This window comes from Paramisgurnus dabryanus, chromosome 23, assembly GCF_030506205.2.
Source record: "Paramisgurnus dabryanus chromosome 23, PD_genome_1.1, whole genome shotgun sequence".
Taxonomy (NCBI): domain Eukaryota; kingdom Metazoa; phylum Chordata; class Actinopteri; order Cypriniformes; family Cobitidae; genus Paramisgurnus; species Paramisgurnus dabryanus.
In genome coordinates, this window is record NC_133359.1 from 8,417,530 (window position 1) to 8,435,265 (window position 17,736).

The window sequence follows — 17,736 nt, forward strand, 5'->3', positions numbered from 1 at the left end:
TGTGAAGACACGTTGACATGCATCTGGAGGTCTCGCGGCCCGAATGAGGCGTTTAGTGCGGCGCGGTAGATGCGATTCCACCTCATTTGCGCGTCTAGTTCTTTGAAGGAAAAACGCGCAGCGTTAACCAATCAGGAGCTTGCTCTAGTAGTGATGTAATTACAGAAAGCGAGCGGAGTTGCAGAAGCCCCTCCCATGACACGAATTTCTGCGTGAATGTCTCGATGACTAGAATTTCACGTGCCACTGACCAGAAAAAACTAGTTTAAAGTCAGTGGCGCGTTGCGCGTGGTTCATTATGCTATTTTAAGGGCGCATGCTTGACCATAATGTATAGCGTGCACAACGCGCATACACTTTGCATCTAATCTACACAGATGCAACAGTTATTTTTGCAAATCATAAATTGTTACAATAAAAAATATTAATACAGGAGATAAGGGGAATCAAACGATTAAAATATTTTTTAAGTTAATAATAATAAGTTTGTTGTGTGGCTGATTACGTTTATTTTATGTAAATAATAATTAAAATGTTTTCACAAGAAACCTTAATGTATGTGAACTTGATTTGTAAGAGTACTTTGGGGTTGGACCTTGCTTGCGTTTCTTGGGTCCGATTTCAAAGCCCCCAAACCCTTTCAGCGGTGAGGGTGGACGCAGCGATGTCCTCTGCTGGCGTCAGGTCCTGAGGCAGATCCACCTCCCGTTACACGGCGTGCCTGATTTATGCTGGCAAGCTTGGGATTCCCCCGTCTCCTGACATCATTGTAGCGCTTGGCGCAACGATATGCTAGCTGATGAGACTGTGGCTATTTCCTCTCACGCCTGTTTAACCTACGCTGATTTGGGCGGGTTTCTCCTATCCCCATACAAAACAACTTCTCTGTCTTTGGCTGCTCTTACAAGAACGTGGGTCTCCTCGGCTTCGCACTTGCGTTTCAGATCGTTAAAATAGGGCCCAAAATGTTCAAGCGGCAAACTAGATGCGGTAGATGCGATTTTAATGCCTCAAACGCGGCTGGTGTGAACCCTCGGTAAGACTTCTGTCTTATGTTGGAAATAGGTGCGTGCATATTATATAAATGACACGAACATGTAGTGAATCATAACTTAAACAGTGTTGCATGACTCGTACTCGCTCCTCCCGCGGTAGTAACTGCTCCTTCTTCATTTTTTCATACGTTATACGTTATCTTTCTTTTATAAATCTGATTAAACTAAAGACTCTTCATAGATATAAAGGATGTAATACTACTCTATAGGTACTCCAGATTAACATCAGAAATGCAGATACGGCGTGTGTTATGTGAGCTTTAAATGTTTATATACAGGCCCCTATATATCAGGAGAGCTATTAAATGGGACATATCATGAAAATCTGACTTTTTTCATGTTTAAGAACTATAATTGGGTGCCCAGTGCTTTTATCAACCTAGAAAATGTGAAAAAAACAACCCAGTAACTTAGTTTTGGTAAACCATTCTCTGCAAAAATAGGTCATTGAAATTTGGCTCCCCTTGTGATGTCAGAAGGGGATAATGCCGCCTCTTAATCTGCACTATCGGCATTTAGTGCAGAGATCAACTCATTTGCATTTAAAAGGACACACCCCTACAAAGTGGCAATTTTAACATGCTATAATAAATTATATGTGGGGAATTTTGAGGTAAAACTTCACATACGTACTCTGGGGACACCAAAGATTTATTTTACATCCTAAAAAACTTGTGAAATGTCCCCTTTAATATTCACTCGCCGTATTTAAAGAAAAATAACCCCCTATTTTGCATAGCGATGTGTTAAACCACATGACAGATGAAAAAACAGAAGTGTGAATGAGTCGGATATCTGTGATGATCTGACCGAGCAATCTGTTCCTGAGAACGCAGGGACACGCCAAAAATGTCAGTGACAACATGGCTCATCCATAACCGTTTAGTTTTGCACGGCAACAACAGTTATCATCATGTAAATGTCTGACATCGTGAGATTTATTTGTATGTTATGTTGTTAATAAACAATGACAAATTATCTTCCAGGAAAACAGACCAAGAAATATTGATGATTTATCATGTATTTAAGTATTACGCTCCTCCTAATGCCACCACTGAATAGCCAGTAAACAAAAATAAATTTTTATTCCTTAAAGACAGGTTTGCTAGGCCTTTATGTTAAAGGTTTTATAAAACAGTTGTGACTTTTAGATGCAGAGATGCAGAGACGTTTGTTATTTCAACGTCATTTTTACAAAGAGTAGCATTAGCAGTAACTACAGTAATGCAAATATTATGTCATCACCCCCCTTATTAGATTGCACATTGGAGTGCAATTTGAGAAGCTGGCATCAAACTGAAGCTGGCAGAGGGGTGTGGCACAGCCTATTGGCTTTTCCATCTGGTGTGCCTGGCATCCGATGGGCCTTAATACTGAACAGTAGTCTCACCTATCATAGCACTTTGGCATATTTTGCAACATGCTTCTGCAAGAACTGGTGCAATGCAAAAAATAAAACAACCATTGTTGTAGGTAGACTTAAATGTTTGAATAATTAAAATATTTCTAGCTAGTCGAGGCATGTGTAAATATTAGCTATAGCTCGGCTGGTCCAGTGGGATGTGAAGAACAATATGCGTGTTGTGTTAAAGCAGACAGTACGAATATTGTTTGCGTGTTGCTTCTAAAAAAACATAAACAGCTTACATGACCATTTTTCAAGAACAAAAGACCATCTGTACAGCAATGAAATACTGAATATATGCTGTACATAGTGTTTGTTTTCAGGTTGTAGACATGGTCTTGTGCAGCTGGGTTGTCTACCGATATTACTCAGCAAAACAAAGAGACATAAACTTCCCATAGGTGCAGGTGCACTGTTGGTTACCTTGTTTCACAGACCTCGAGGGGTCATGCTTACCCACGAGACTTTGTTGCCTTTAGAGACGGACTTGATTCACATATGAGGCACCCTGCCGTGATGAGGGTTATGCTTTCAAGCCCTACACAGGTTACAATGTAAACCATTCTCTGCAACAAAAATAAAAAAAAATTAGTTTAGTAATATTTAATTAATTAATTAATATTAATAGAGAAATTACATTTAAAAAAAATTTCCAATACCAAATGATTTAAGATATTAAATCCACGTCAATTTTTTTAAACTCTATTCTTTATTGGATGTCAATAAATTTTGTTTATTTCAAGATCTCTATCAAGCCGCCCATCCCAAATGCATCTTAAAGAGGGATTACACCTTTTTCTGTTTTTCTCTAACTAGGCCTCTTCTGGTTTGTTGCTAAATATAAAGTGTGGATGCACAGGAGAGGTGCTGATTCTTTTAAATCCCTGTACACTTTAGTGTTTTCTGATTTGTCGCCCAGCACCAATGAACACAGATATATTAGCTTCTTGTTATTAGCCGTCATTCGGGATCAGGTATGGAAACCGGCTGATCTCAGTTCGACTAACACAACTATCTTCTAAACATCACCACCATGTTAACATTATAAGCAAATTAACCTAAATCTGAGGTTGAATCTATCTCATAACATCTCTTTAAGTCTCTTAATTATTTCTTTTAGACATGTAAGATTAAAATCCATCAAATTTCACGAGCTATGAAAATAACTTTTTTCTCTGATGTCTCAGTTGAGTCTGTGGTTTTTGCTGACACGTGTCTTGATCCTCTTGCAGGTATGCTTCAGGATACAAATAAGGCCAAGTCCTTTTATGTGTCTTTGTAAGAATATTCAGGTGTTATGACTCTAGACTTTCATCATTGTTCATTAATGTGATGTTTATTTTATATCTTTGATTGTGTGTTCAGTGCTTTTGTAGAGCACAGTGTTAGCAGCACAAAAGGTCATTGGTTCGATCTGAAAAATGTGTACATTGAATGCACTAAGCTACTTTATGTAATGTTAATATATCACAGTCCATATTGACTGTGCATATTAGTTAGCCACACCTCTTACTTCATAAATATTTATAAGCAGGAGTTGCTTGAACCAGAGACAACCAGGCTAATGTTAAAGGGACACTCCACTTTAAAAAAAAAAATAGGCTCATTTTCCAGCTTCCCGTAGAGTTAAACATTTGATTTGTACAGTTTTTGAATCCATTCAGCTGATCTCCGGGTCTGGCGGTACCACTTTTAGCATAGTTTAGCATAATCCATTGAATCTGATTAGACCATTAGCATTGCGCTAAAAAATAACCAAATAGTTTCGATATTTTTCCTATTTAAAACTTGACTCTTCTGTAGTTACATCGTGCACTAAGACCAACAGAAAATTGAAAGTTGCAATTTTCTAGGCAGATATGGCTAGGAACTATACTCTCATTCTGGTGTAATAATCAAGGACTTTGCTGCTGTAACATGGCTGCAGCAGGCGCAATGAAATTACGCACAACCAAAAATTGTACGCTGCTATTGAAAGTTAACAAGGGGACTATTTTTGTGCATTGCGTAATATCATTGCGCCTGCTGCAGCCATGTTACGGCAGCAAAGTCCTTGATTATTACGCCAGAATGAGAATAAAGTTCCTAGCCATATCTGCCTAGAAAATCACAACTTTAATTTTCCATCGGTCTTAGTACACAATCGAAGTATAGAAGAGTCAAGTTTTAAATGGGAAAAATATTGAAACTCTTTGGTCATTTTTTAGCGTGATGCTAATGGTCTAATCAGATTCAATGGATTGTGCTAAGCTATGCTAAAAGTGGTACCGCCAGACTGGGAGATCAGCTGAATGGATTCCAAAAAGGTAAAACTCAAATGTTAAACTCTAGGGGAGCTGGAAAATGAGCATATTTTCAAAAAAGTGGAGTGTCCCCTTAAGTGATATGGCTTGATGAAGTACTGCTCCGCGAGCACCTTAATCTATGTTAAATTTTTACTTGTGAGCGGTGCTAACAGCCATACAATACCATTGACAATGTGCACAACCCATCTGTTATCATGTCTTCAGGGATTGAGGTCAGTTAATTGCAACTTTGATGAACTATATTTTGCATCTATAGGAGAAAATGTAAAAGGTGCTGGGGTCTTCTAGGTTGTTACAGTTGTTCACCCAAAAAATAAAGCTATCATTATTTACTTACCCTCATGTCGTTTGATCCCCCAATGTCTTTTGTTGCTGTTCAGAACTCAAATGCAGATTTTTAAGTGTTGTTTTGAGTTTTCTGGTTAGTATGGGGGTGCATAGTAAACACATTGGTCACCATCCACTCTCATAGTAACAAAAACCTTAAAGGAATAGTTCACCCAAAAATGAAAATTCTCTCATCATTTACTCACTCTCATGTTTTTTCAAACCCGGATAAATGTCTTTGTTCTGATGAACACAAAGGAAGATATTTTGAGAAATGTTTGTAACCCAGTAGTATTCTTTTTTCCTACTATGGAAGTGAATGGGGTCCACGAACAGTTTGGTTACAAACATTTCTCAAAAAATATCTGCCTTTGTATTCACCAGAACAAAACAACATAAGAGTGAGTAAACAATGTCAGAATTTGTATTTTTAGCTTCAAAATGACCCAAAAGTGTTAAATAAATAACTTACTCCATATATTTTAGGTATCTTGAACTATCTCTAGAATATCTTTTTGCTTGCTGCGTGAAGCAAGAATCAAAAAGACACAGCTCACAGTTTTGTAAACCACGTGGGCTTGTTAAAGCACCCACGGCTGAATGAGCACTGTGTGACACGTCCTGAGTCTTACTTTTATCACTGGGCTTGTATCCCAGAATTCTGCGGTGCTGCTAGACCTGCAGCTGTGTCTCGCCTCGGTTTGAACGTCCGTCAGGTATTCACAGGAAATATTTAGGTGTGAGTGCATTGCATGGACCTGAGGAGCACCTAAAGCAGCAGTTAGGAAAGCTTAAATAGCAGAAACACACAGTTGTGGATTGATGGCGTGATTGATTGATGTTACTCGTTGTGTACCAGTGTGTCATTGATCATCTTTAAGAGGTCTTTACCTGAGCTTTATAGATCAGTGGATTGATTTGTGTATGTGTGTGTGGTGTTGTATAGACATGACAAAAGCATTGATGATGCATTGAAGTCCCACTCACATTTTTCATTAAATGTAAAAATCTAGTTTACTATTGTATGTATAAATTCAGTTTGTGTCATTATATTAAGGATTATATTAAGAATTTACTCACCTAGATGTATATGACTTCCTTTCTTCAGCTGAACACAAACTAATGTTTTTTTTTCTTCAAATGTCGTCATGTTATCTTCATATATAGGGGTCAGCATGGTGTAAAGCCTGGAGTATAGTGTGTTTTTTACGTGTACATACTCGCATGGTCGAACGCACAGCCTTTCAAAGTATAGTTTATTTGACTCGTACATATACGCAGACGTTCAATGCATGCGCATTGCGATAAACTGCAACGCAGTTATTGGGCCACATATTACGTTCTCCTGTACACACATGTGCGACCTACACATACAAAGAACACATGGTTTCAAAAATCACATACAAAAAAAGCACATACATCCATCATTAACTCTTTCTCCGCCATTCGTCAATTCAGAGAAAACAATTCCCTGCCAATGACGAGTATTTCCGGCTTTCCATAATATCGCAACTTATAAAACCCGGAAGTATCGCCTTAGGACAAACAGCTGTATGTCCGTGTAAGTTTTAAGGATCGCTCTGCATCTGATCTCTATCAAAAGTCCTTCACAAAAATTGAATTATCTCAGCTTTTGCTCAAAATTTTGTGTTTTTGAAGAAACCTACCCATATTTGAGAGGTGATAAAAACTAATGAAGGTAGGATAAAACTTTTTTTTTTAAAGCAGAGGGTCTATTCTTTCATTTGATTTTTTGTATGTTTATTTAAAGAAGAAAATGTTCTGGAATGCTGAATGCTGAATGCTGGCAATGGCTGGTAACTTTTAAAAAAAAAAAAAGAGGGGAAAGAGTTAAAGTAACTCAAATCACTAGTGGTTTAAGTAAAACAATAATAAATTTTTTTTCATATTTCTTATTAATATAATTGCGCAAACAAACACTAACACACACACACAAATTCGATATACATGCTATGAGAATTTTTTTAATAATATCCTCTGATAATTCTCGCATTTGTTTAGCATATAACTTTGGTGCAATGGCACATTTTTCCACCGCTGCTAGACGTCTGACACTCTGAAAATAAACCTGGCAGCCTCCGAGCGCAATTATGAAAGTTAACGTGTTAAATTTAGCCGTGGAAACATTGATCATCAGTGGGAGAACAGGGAAACGTGGTGAACGGGTGCATGGCTGTTGTCGACAGTGTCAACGCTTTTGCTGTTGACTGCAAGCGGCGCGGTTGAGATGACTGTTTTTAGCTGGGTGAGAAGGCCCAGATTGTGGATGTGGGTGTGAACGAAGTGCTCTCTGTATTTAATTTTTTCTCACACATTTGCTCCATGAATGTTTTCTAGCTTGTTAACGTGAGCTCATAAATACTACAAGACTTGCAGGCCCCTGAGCAGCCGGGTCGATGCGGCGTGCTGTTTAGACAACACAATGTTTCATTTTCCAAAGCGTGTGTGTTTTAGTGAATGCATGTGTGTGGGTGAAGGCTTTAGTTTGTTAAATGGAAACTTTCACTACCTATAATCAGATGTTTTTTCTTCATTTTCCTTCCTCTGAACTTTTAAATTTACATAAAAATACCTATTTTGGACTTTCTGTGTGAATAGTAAGCCATGCATTTGTCAGTTGTGTTTCATTGCACAAAGAAAAAAGGATATCAGGGTCAATCTCTAAAAGTAGAAGCAGGTTTGGCTCATTATAACATCAGACCAGCGTCAAAAGGAAACCTGTCAAATGTGTCTAGATGGTAACCCATTTTTTTAAAAAATCCAAGCAAGACTTTTCTCCTAAAGCTAGCAGCAAATAAGAATCTCTCAAAAGTTTCACAGAACAATGTTAAACAATATCTTATCATATAGATGGTTTCATCTGACGCACACACGTTGTCGCGGTTATACGACTGAACCGAAGTGAACTTCCAGTCTGTATTTATGTATCGGTCTGGGGTGCGTTTCCCAAAATCATCGTTAAGCAACTACTGTCGTAAGTTTCGTCATTACTGACAAAGTTCAACGATTTGGTGTTTCCCGAAACCATAGTTCAAACCAACATTCGCAAGCTGCATCGCAAACTTGTGTGGTTTGAACGACAGCTCTTCACCTGTCGTTAGAAGCATAGTTCCTTGTTATTATAATATGTAGACTTGATCATGCTTTTGAACAAAATAAGCAAAAAACATGTAGTGCATTCTATATCCATCATTCTAAATATATAAAAAAATTATATTATATTTTAAGTCTTTAAGTTTGTAAACAGAATTAAAGCCCTACGAGCTTTAAGACCCTGGGGAATCCCTGGGAGGAGTGACGTAAGAGGGAACTTGCGCATGAATTAAATATCTTTTATTTAAAAGAAAAATCCAGATAATTTACTCACCACCATGTCATCCAAAATGTTGAGGTCTTTCTTTGTTGAGTCGAGAAGAAATTATGTTTTTTGAGGAAAACATTGCAGGATTTTTCTCATTTTTATGGACTTTAATAGACACCAACAATTAACACTTAACTCAACAAGTAACAGTTTTTTTCAACGGAGTTTCAAAGGACTATAAACTATCCCAAACGAGGCATAAGGGTCTTATCTAGCGAAACGTTTGTCATTTTTGACAATAAAAATAACAAAAATACACTTTTAAAGCACAACTTCTCGTCTAGATTCGGTCCAGCGTGACCTAACGTAAATGCGTAGTGACGTAGGGAGGTCACGTGTTACATATATAAAACGCACATTTGCGGACCATTGTAAACAATAAACTGACACAAAGACATTAATTAGTATCAGTTGACATACAACAACGTAGGAACGCTCCTCTTTCTCAACACTTGTAAACACTGAGGCGGAGTTTCACCTTCGTCCTCTGTGACCTCTTGACGTCATGACCTATTGCGTGAGGTCACGCTGGCGCATCACGACCGGATCTAGACGAGAAGTTGTGCTTTAAAAGTGTATATTTGTTATTTTTATTGTCAAAAATGACAATCGTTTTGCTAGATAAGACCCTTTATGCCTCGTTTGGGATCGTTTATAGTCCTTTGAAACTCTGTTGAAAAAAACTGTTACGTGTTGATTTAAGTGTTAATTGTTGGTGTCTATTAAAGTCCATTAAAATGAGAAAAATCCTGCAATGTTTTCCTCAAAAAACATAATTTCTTCTCGACTGAACAAAGAAAGACATCAACATTTTGGATGACATGGTGGTGAGTAGATTATCTGGATTTTTCTTTTAAGAAAATTGAATATTCCTTTAAGTTTTTAGCCCAAACAGCCATGGTTTTTTTTTTTTGCTGTGATGTTTCACTGGGTAGCCCCTCCCACAGTCAAATCTCATTGGTCTTCCTTTTCCAAAACTATACATTAAATATCAAACACTGTCTGACTGGCTATCATTGGTCAATAGTAGACAGACAATATCAACATCTAAGCAACATTTGGTAACACAGCATATTTTAATTTGTAACGCAATTTTGTAAATTAATAATTCTCTCTCTCTCTCTTTCTAGGCCTGTATTTGAGTCTAAGTCTTCCTCACATGCCAGCCATGGACTAGAGAAGAGGAGCGTGCATAAGCGAGTGTGTGATTTTGGACATAACCATGGTGGTGAGGTGGCTCATCTCTCATTGAGAACACACAAAGTAAGAATTACTTCCTGACTACATCTGTTAAATTCTTAGTTGTGCTTTAGACAAGGCCCACACGCAGACACACAACTTCGTTTGCAAGACTCCCATCAAATGGCCATCATTCCTGAAAGTTATACTCACACCCCGGCAGAAAGCGACACTTCCAAACATTCATTGCAGACCTGCCTCTCTCAAGACATTAGCCAGAAATATGCCGTAGTGATGTGGCTGACACAGACAGAGCATTACGCCTTCAGGCAACAGCAATCATTAGTTTCAACCATTAACCGCAACACTGTTCATTTGTCATCCGGTTGGTTGCAAGCACCAGCAACTTCAATTTTACTCTGTTGAAACTAAATAGGTACAATCAGTTTCAAATGAAACCGTGTTGTGAGTACTAGCAGTACGCATTTGGGTTTTTAAAGGGATAGTTTACTCACCCTCATGTTGTTCAGTTCACAAAGTTGACTTACATAGTATTTGTTTATCCTACTGTGGAATTCAATAGGTATCCTTAACTGTGTGCGTAACATTATTATTCAAAATATCTTCTTTCTTATGCATTCTTACGTGTTCAGAACAACATGACGGAGAGTAAATGATGATCAAATTTTCATTTTTGGGTGAACTATCCCTTTAAATACAGAAGCCACATTTGTGGCTGCCATAAATCTTATCAAATCCAGCAACTAACCTTCTTAAAAGCACATCTTGAAAAGGAAAATTGGCATCAAATATACAATCCTAAGGGTTTTTAGGTCATAACTTTTGACATATTTATGTTTGAGTTTAAGTGGATAAAGATCATTCCCTGTAATGTATTACAGTATAGGTCAGGTGATGGAAAGCAGATCCCAATCAAAATTTGGGTGAGGTGCTTTATAAACTTTTATATGCAAACATGTTCAAGTTAAAAAAAAATTGGGGTGGTCGATATTTTGAGTGCGTTTAGCTTACAGTAAAGCCCACCACATACCACACAAAGCAAAGGATTGGATGTATCTGGGTCAGCTAAACTCCCGTTTAAGTATAGTGCCTTTATGTAAATGAAACAAGAGATATCGAAAGAAGGTTTTACATTTCTTTGTTTTGGTGGACACAAAGTAAGATATTTTGAGACATGTTTGTAACCAAACCCTTCATGGACCCCATTCACCTCCATAGTTGTAGTAGTTACACCGTAAAACCGTAGTCTATACATCATAAAAATTCCTTGATGCACGTTTTAAGTTTAAACAACTTGAATTAATAAGTCATTTCAATTGTTTTGACTGGTTATAAGTTGCTATAAATTATAAATAAAAAGTTGTAAGAACTTAAAGGAAAACACCACCGTTTTTTAATATTTTACTATGTTCTTACCCCAACTTAGACGAATTAATACATCCCTATCTTTTTTCAATGCGTGCACTTAATCTTTGTACAGCGCGTCGTGAATGTGTTAGCATTTAGCCTAGCCCCATTCATTCCTTAGGATCCAAACAGGGATTAATTTAGAAGCCACTAAACACTTCCATGTTTTCCCTATTTAAAGACTGTTACATGAGTAGTTACACAAGTAATTATAGTGGCACAAAATAAAACGCTTAGGTTACTCACGTAACCCCGGTTCCCTGAAATAACGGGAACGAAGCATTGCGTCAGTTAGCTGACGCTATGGGGGAAACTCCTGTTTACTCCGTGACTGAAGCCTATTGGTTAACGTCTGTACAAAGTACAGACCAATGACGTTTGAACCCGCGCGCGGGAGGAACGCGTCCTTATATAAGCGCGGTTCAATCGTCAGGAGCTCATTATATTCGACTGAAGCGCGCAGCCGAATAACACTCGCTGTGTAGACGTTTGTAGCACGGCAAGAGACGCAATGCTTCGTTCCCGTTATTTCAGGGAACCGGGGTTACGTGAGTAACCTAAGCGTTCCCTTTCAATACGGTTCACTTCGCATTGCGTCAGTTAGCTGACGCTATGGGGGAACGTAATCCCATCACGCCGTGCATACACAACGTACTGAAGTGCCTTACCGGAGAGACACTGCGTGTGGCCCTATACCCGGCATATTCACAGCTTAAAAAGCAAATGTGTAAGCACCATATAATTGTTGACGCGCACACGGTGGGGTTTTAAACGCACCGGGGGCACATAACATAGCACAAGACGGCGAGGTACCGAGCGCGCCGCGGCTGTGCGAGATAAGTAAATTCAGAGTCACGTTGGTGAGCTCGCTGAGCGCACCGTGGTGTACACATAAAACGCATGAGCGTGCATGATTGAGCCGAGAGAACCTGCGCTCGTAGGGCAGGGACGTCTAAGCTGTACAATCTGACAACGTAGACGGCGAAGACCAGCCGGCCGCGTAGCAGATATCAAATATAGATATAGATACCCCTGTAGACCAAGTTCATGAAGAAGCCAAACTCGCAGAGAGTGGGCTCTATATAGGACATAGCTCATAGAGGGGCGTGAGCCAGTGCGATGGTTTCAACGATCCATCTAAATAACCACTGTTAGCAACAGACATACGTAGTGAGTGATCTGCGAAGCTCACGAACGGCCGATCTGACTATATGCGGCAGAACGGTTCGTAGCGTGGGATTATACAGATACCACAATAGTGTGAACCCAGGTGCACCCTCGAGCGCATCGGGATGCATATAGGTAGTATTATAGTGCACAGATCGGTGAGCTTTCCAAGCGCGCCGTAAATGTGTATTGACTATAAATTGCACGGGCACAGGTGAACACTTGAATACATCGTGAATGCATATAGATGAATCAGAGTGTTATAATGCACAGGCCGGCAAGATTCTCGAGCGCGCCGTCATGTGTTCTGATAATAAATTGTGCGCACACGGGTGAACTCTTCAGTGCACCGTGAATGCGTATAGATAAATCAGTGCACAGAACGCGCCGTGAATGTGTACAAATATGATTGATGAACGTAACGGTGGGCACCCAACGCACCGTGAATGTACACAGATGAACAACAATGTATGTGTCACAAATCATAACACAGCTGTGTATACAGGTGAGCTTCCCAAGCGCATCTTATTGTATACCAAAATGTTATAGCGTGTACATGTGAGCTTCTCTAAGCGCACGGTGGACGCATATAATTAAAAACCATATCGTGCATACAGGTGAGCTAATGGGCGCACCTTTAATGCAACAAACCTCAGTAGTGCGAAGCAGGGATGTCGAAGCTGTAAACTGACAACGTGGACGGCGGGGACCAGCCGGCCGTGTCACAATTGTCAAATGAGAAACCTCTAAGACCATGCCCATGCTCTAAGACAAGTGAGCATAATTGTCACGGGAGGTGATAACGTCAACGATCCATAAATAGCCTGTATTGACAGGTGCTCTAGTGAGTGATCTGTGACGCAGATGAACAGCTGATCGTCTGATGTACGTCAGACGTATGTGTCATCCAGGACCTTGGACAGTTCCAGAGCGCTGTGCCTCGGGCACCGTCCGCATCTGAGAAATGACAGGCTTATGAATAAAGTGAATGGCCAGCCGTAAAAGCATGGTTCGCTGTTACCGCCGCCGTCCGCATCTGAGAGATGACAGGCTTGTGAATTAAATGAATGGTCGGTCTTAAAAGCGTGGTTCGCTGTTATCACGGCCACATAGATATAGGTAGGGGAGAGAGCCGCCGTGCCTCTGTAGTGAGGAGAAAAGTGTTCCACCCACGATTCGCGGGGGGTATTGACTTTCAAATGTCACTAGACAGAATGGATCAGACTTTGCATAAGGACGCCTCGTGAAAGGGGTCCTAGCAGCTTGTGTCAATGTGTCATAAGGCACGTAATGTAGGTCGTGTCCCACGGATGCCATCTCCGCACGCCCATCGTAATGGGTTAATATTGGTAGTTTTAGCATGAGATGCGTATCACTCTGATTGAACATAGCTTATAAAGCGATGCAATGAGTTTATAAAGGAGATGACTCGTCAGCTTGTTCAGGGGGCGAGATCTCAGTCTGGTTCGGTAAATAATGAAACCACCGTAGATTGCCCGACCGCATTATCACAATAACACGGTCGAGAGTGCTGCAGTGCTAAATCATCCTCTTAATGTACCGTATTCACAGTACAAGGTGATTTATATGAGACAAACGGCGTTCCACGCGCCGAAGGCTGATCGCCGTCGTAAAGCGTGTTTAACCCACAGCAAATGCTGGGCTAGCTCGTAATGACAGCACTCCATGCAGCAGTGTGTAACTTAAGCAAGCTTCCCGGCCGTCAGCTCGGGGCGGGACCTTTGCTTAGTCAAACTGAAGTGGACTTATGAACAATGCCACGATATTCAGCTTTCTGAGGCTCGTTAGAGGGGTACGTGCGCCCGTCTTAAACGAGATGCCGCGCGCGTCTGACTGTGCGCGCGCTTTAAGCTTTGAAACTTATTGTGGCGGGTAGCAAGCTCACTTGAGGTTGATATTACCCTTAATATCTCCGAGTATTGGAGCGGAGGTGTGAGCGTCTTCGGATCCGCTAATATAAATCAGCTATATGGCCGAAAAACGTCATAAACCGCTTGGCTGTAAAGGGTTTGAGTGGCCGTCCGGAGAGGGCGCGATTCAAACGCTTGGAGCCATGCAAAAGTCTGAGGCTGTCCTTCCTCTAGGAAGAGAGAATAACAGCCGTAAGACCGTGCTCGTTTGCGCCATCAGCATCGTAGCGGAGAAACTGAGGTGGGCTGCGAGCGAATTTGGCAGAAAGGTGTTAGAGACACCGTACAGTCGTGGGGTGTCAATACACAGTATATGGCCAAACCGGGGTTTTTTCGGCTAGCGTCGATAAAATTATGGACAGCGGGCCATGTGTGCGTATTACTGATTGCTTGTCAGTAAGGCGATAAAGTGTTTAGAGACACCGTACAACCGTGGGTGTCAATACACAGTATAGTAAGCACGGAAATTACTCTTTTTAGAGGAATTAAATACCGTTCGCCACTATAGTGAGGTCGCATAGCCGACAGTATTACACAGTATGTTTGGATAAACAGCACACAGAAAACATTTCAGGGCAGTCCAGCCGAGGCGCGACATAACCCCTTTTTCCCAGACAGTTTCGTTCTCTGTTGATGCAGCTATGCTGCGGAGACCAGAGCTCAGCCGTTCAGGTGCACAAGCCTCAGTAGTGACGGTGACCGAACGGCTCACGGAGCAGGGTAGTATGTCTAGGTAGTTTAATGTCAGACTGAACCCATCGCAGAGAGGAAGTCTGCCGCGAGGCCCGCGGTTTTGCCGTTTATTAAAAGGGCAGAAAAACCGGGTATATATATATAAGAATGTACCAATATTCAGCGTACTGATATAGGACGGGACTGAATAAAGGGAGGTATTCGGGCCTCAGTATATTATAAACAAATTCGTTCTGCCTCTGATTCCGTCTAAACCAGAGAGAAATTACCAGGCAGACGAAAAATGAGCTATCTGAAGTGAGATCGGCTCAGGCCAGTAAAGCTCTATAATAAGTGTTTTAGCGCTCCAATAGAGGCGTGTCCGCCTTATCGAGCAGACGAATGAGATCGTGCCGCTCCAGGAGGGGAGGGGCATGAAGCTCTCTTAAAATGAGTGTTCTTGGTGCTCCAATAGCGGCGAATCGGCCCTATCGAGCAGACGAATGAGATCGCGCCGCTCCAGGAGGGGAGGGGCATGAAGCTCTGTAATCGTTGAACACTGGACAGCTGCATTTAGAGGCAGCGAGCCGTAATACCGCGTGCTAGCTAAGCCGTTAAGAGACCTCACCACTGTGGGGAAAGGAGCGAGGGACTCCGCGAGCGTGGAGTACGAGTGGCTGTGCTATGACAGAGACAGGGGCAGACCGCCCGTGTTTGCTTGTCGTATGCATCTATCCAGGTCTACGGTTCCCCGCTTGTTCATCTCAACAAGAGAGGAACGGCAGAGGGGAGCAGCAACAGACAGAACAGCCATGCGTCGTGACGGTATCACCCGATGCACTCGGGGGATTAATATATGTGCCAGAGATCTCGCCACTGAATTTGAGAGGAGCGAAGGGACTCTGTAAGCATGAACGGTTGCGGTGTGACAGAACACAGGGGGGGTTAGTCCGTGTGTGCTTGTCTATGCATCCATCTAGTCTCATGGCTCGCCGTGTGTTCATCCCGGCGAGAGAGGAACAGCAGGGGGAGCACGAAACATGGATAAGACAACCAAAGCATAAGCGCGGTCCCGGCGTGGGAGGTGCCAGACCGGTAACGCGCTCGGAGGAAATTCATAGCAGAGAGGCTCACCGAGCCGCTGTGCTGGACGCTATTACAACAGCGCCTGCTCTTTTAGCTTATAGCTTTATATTAAAAATATTGATCTTACCGGGCGGCCGCAGGGGAGACCTCGTCAGGCGTGTCCGCTGCACAGGGCTCGTACCACGGCAAGCGAAGGCTATCTTCGGTTCTCGGCCGGAAAGCGGCAGGGGAAGACGCTAGACCTGGACTCTGCTATCTTCGGTTCTCAGCCGGAAAACGGCAGGAGAAGACGCTAGGCCTGGACTCCGCTGCAGGGCTTTTGTCAACGGCGAGGTAAGGCTTCTTCTTTTTCTTCGGAGCAGCGAGAGGTTCGCGCTGAAGGAGAAAATAATGAGCTCCTGACGATTGAACCGCGCTTATATAAGGACGCGTTCCTCCCGCGCGCGGGTTCAAACGTCATTGGTCTGTACTTTGTACAGACGTTAACCAATAGGCTTCAGTCACGGAGTAAACAGGAGTTTCCCCCATAGCGTCAGCTAACTGACGCAATGCGAAGTGAACCGTATTGAAAGGGAACAGCATTTTTTTTTCAATTTTTCCAATTTTATATTCCCCCTCTCGCTCAAACTTCCGCCAATATTACTGCACACAAGTTCAAAGTGCTGCAAACTAAGTGCTTTTCCACCATACAATATAGTTCTCATTTTTTATCCGCATTTTTTCCAACGTTTTGATACAGATGATGCGTTTACCTTCGCACTGTTTACGGAAGTTGCTCACCACACGCGCGCTTCTTAAAGACAAGCACACCTGAAGTTAACGTCCACATCACTTCACCAAAGTTGTTTTAACAGCTTACCATCTATTTGCCGAATTGCCCACATCCTTCGCACACTCTCTGTGAAGCCTTTGTGTAAACATTACTAATGGTCAAGACGCAGATTGCGACTCTTCCCCATTTAGTTCCGTTTGAAGTCACCTAATAACTTACAATGTTTGGCCACAAGCAGCGCGCGATTGCCAGCGTTTGTCACAGATGTGAAAACAACAAAATATGGAAAAAGCCTTCACTTTGAATATCTCTTTGGATATGGTTTGACTTCATCGGACACAGGTGCGGTGACGCGATACGCCTGGTCCGAACTTTACTTCTGGTTTCAGGCGCTAAACTGAACTCTTGAACAAATACCTCATCGAAAATAAAAAAAAATTTGGTTTCCTAAGTAATTTACGTGTTTTTTATTTTGGTTGTTATATAAATAAACTATGCTTAAAGTACTTTGTTGTTATTTATTCTTAGCAGAGTTTACCGGAAGTTACGTGTTGACCACGAAAGCCGCTTGTTTATGTTGTTACTGCTGAAACCGTCTATATGCAAGAACAACTTTTAACACGCCAAAGAAAGAGAAAAACATGAAAACGCATCATATGACCCCTTTAAGCCTTAAATAATTCAGATTCAGTAGTTCTGTTATTAAAGCACTGCTGGTTAAAATATTGGTATACCATACAACGTAGCATAAAAAAGCAGCTTGAAACATCTGCGTTCACGTATTTGTGTTGCTGATTTTGGTCCTGTGAGTGAAAGTGGGAAGTCATTTATATTCACAGTGGGCAGTTTCACATTCCTCTCATTTTTGTGTCACACTCCGTACGTGCTGCCGAAACTACCGGTCGGCCGTCCGACAACTTGCTCGCCGCACATGTGCGGATAAACAGTGCTCTGTTATTGCAGCTAACCCGTAGGTGTTACCCCCTCCACCCAACATAGCTTGGTTTAAAGCACGCTGATCTCATC

General features: G+C 41.5%; 1 protein-coding gene across 1 annotated transcript in view; it reads left to right on the forward strand.

Moving 5' to 3' along the window:
• Positions 1-17,736, forward strand: part of otud7a (OTU deubiquitinase 7A) — a 90,094-nt gene that overhangs the window by 21,943 nt on the left and 50,415 nt on the right. The window contains exon 2 of the mRNA XM_065292090.2: positions 9,606-9,738. The gene's annotated coding sequence lies outside the window, so the exon portion shown is untranslated. The remainder of the gene's footprint in view (positions 1-9,605; positions 9,739-17,736) is intronic.